At 60.4% G+C, this 2,321-nt stretch overlaps 1 protein-coding gene across 1 annotated transcript in view; it reads left to right on the top strand.

Moving 5' to 3' along the window:
* HPSE2 (heparanase 2 (inactive)) overlaps window positions 1-2,321 on the top strand; it is a 651,318-nt gene that overhangs the window by 620 nt on the left and 648,377 nt on the right. The window lies entirely within an intron of this gene.

Genomic DNA, 2,321 nt, shown 5'->3' with positions numbered 1-2,321 from the left:
TGTGTGTGTGTGTGTGTGTGTGTGTGTGTGTGTGAGAGAGAGAGAGAGAGAGAGACAGAGGGATTGAGAGAGGGAGAGAGAGCGCGCGTGTGTGTGCGTGTGTGTTTGAGTGTGTTCAAGCAGGGATTGCACGAAAGAGGAATTTTCCACGGAAAGATCGTTTCGTCAGTTCTCTCCCACTCCCAGGCAGAACATGAATTTCAGGAGAGGCTTGAACCGTGGGCAAGTTGGATCGGAGTTTTAAAACTTTATTTCATATCCTCCGCTGTCATCTCCAGACTTCAGGACTTTGTAAGGCGCTTTTTATAGACGGAATTACCCGCCCCCCCTTCCTCCTCCTTAAATCTCCTGCGGTAACTGCATAGTTTAGTTTTTCTTTAAAGAAAAAAAAAATCCTCGCTGGGGTCACAGCGTATATAAGGGGAGCGGTAAGGGTCCTAGAAATACTCCAGGGACGTTTCGGAGCTCTGAGCCCGGCACCGGCGGATTAGCAGACCGGGGGTTTGTGGTCCCCTTCGCTCCAGGGCTGAGACCTAATTGGGCCCACGTTCTCCCCGGGCTGTCGCACTTTGGCAGTCAGGCAGCCGCGATCCCTTCCCATCAGGGGCCGGGCTGCAGAGAAAAAAAAAAAAGAGCGAAGAAATAAATCGTCTGCACTGTCGAATCCAAGTGTTGAGGTTTTAAAAATTCCCTCCACGTTGGAGCCTCCGCCGTGGGCTCCCCCCGAAGAGCCCCGAGCGCGCAGCCCCCTCTGCCGAGGCCGCGTCCGCTGCGCGTCTTTCGTGAGTATGTCTCCCTCCTTAAGAAATTCGAGTTTTGCTTCCAGGCTGCGCCGCCCCTCGCTCTCGGGCAGACCCCGGCCTCGGCAGGGTCTGGACGCGGCGGGAGCGCGCGGCGCCACGTGGAGCGCTCCTTGCACTTGGAGGGCGCAGCCGGGCCCGGGTGGCGGCAGCTGCGGCGCGGCGGCCGCGTGGGTTCCCGCCGGCGCGGCCGCAGAGAGGGGGGAGCGGCAGCCCGCGGCCCGCTTCCTCCTCCTGCGCTCTCCCGGCACGGAGCGCGGCGCTGAGCGCGCCCGAACGTGGGGTGCGACGGGCCTTTTCCCGGCGCGCGCCCTCCTGCGTGGCATTCCTCCAGCTGCGCGGACTCCGCCGCTCCCGCGCAGGAAGAGTCAGCGTGTTGGCCCCCAAGGCTCGCCTGCCGCGGAGAAGTCTGGAGGCAGCTCGTCGGGAAGAAGTCCTCGCGGAGCGCACTTGCTTGTGCTGGCTTCCGGATGGTTTCCGGGAATGCCCAGGACCAGATCCGCGCGGACTTGTCCTCCGCCCGCGGCCGGCCCACGCGACGCCGGTAGCGCGGCCGTGGGACCTCAGCCAGGCGGCCGCAGGACCGCTGTGTGGCCACACACTGTTCTCAAACTCTCCAAAAGCGGAGTCTGCAACCTTTTCTCTGATGCTTTTTAACTTCTCCATTTGGATTTGATTTCCAGAACCGGAACCAGCAGAGCGTTAAAAGTGATGCACAGATCTGAAACTCAGCAGCCGATGCCTCCGCATGGCCAGCCTCTGCCTGCTCCTTCCCACCCCTTCTCAAAGCAGCCGCCTTTAGCCTTTTCAAAACCTGCCACTGGAAATCCTGAACTTGTAAATGAATTGTAAAATGCTATTGTTCTGGTGCTCCTAGGGTTTCTTGGCTAGCAGCTTCCACGTGTCGGCAAACTTCCCCTTCTCCAGGGCTTCCAAGCCTTCCCAAGTGGGGAGGGAGAAAGATGGAGCCTAACTCGGGGGTGGGAGGAGGATGTTACCTTTCCTGAGATCTGGTTGAATTATTTCGGGGCCAAAGGCGCCGCTTTAACAGCGTGTTGTGGGAGGGGAGACGTGTTTTCGGAAAGGCGAGGAGTTGCCCCGGGAATCTCTGCGTCCAGGAGGTTTTTTTTAAAAATAATGGAGTGAAAAGAATTGGGCATTAAAAAAAAAGTGAGAATCCATTCTACCCCAGGCGCCGGGCCTGGCTGAGGGCAGGCAGGCTTCACCTTCTGCCGGGAGGTGTGGTGCCCGGGCTGGGAAAGCGAAGCCGGCAGGTTTGGCAGCGCTGGGAGGCTTGGTCATTGCGCCTCACGGGCCTCCACCTGGAGCACTTGCCTGGCAGTGGCAAAAGCCGGGCAGCTGCGTCTCAGCGCCGGGTTGGCGACGTGCGTCTCCCACACGGTCTCCATCCCTTTGGCAGCCAGGGTCTGGGGTTGGCGGAGCGGGCTGCGGGCCGCGGGCCGCTGGGCGCCGGAGGAGTCGCCTCGGAAGCCTGGCACCGAGGCAGGGCGGGCAGGGGCG

This window comes from Carlito syrichta, unplaced genomic scaffold, assembly GCF_000164805.1.
Source record: "Carlito syrichta isolate Samal-C Ts95f unplaced genomic scaffold, Tarsius_syrichta-2.0.1 Scaffold316221, whole genome shotgun sequence".
NCBI classification, from domain to species: Eukaryota; Metazoa; Chordata; class Mammalia; order Primates; family Tarsiidae; genus Carlito; species Carlito syrichta.
The sequence above is the reverse complement of the archived record's forward strand: the minus strand, read 5'-3'. Positions and strand labels throughout refer to the sequence as shown.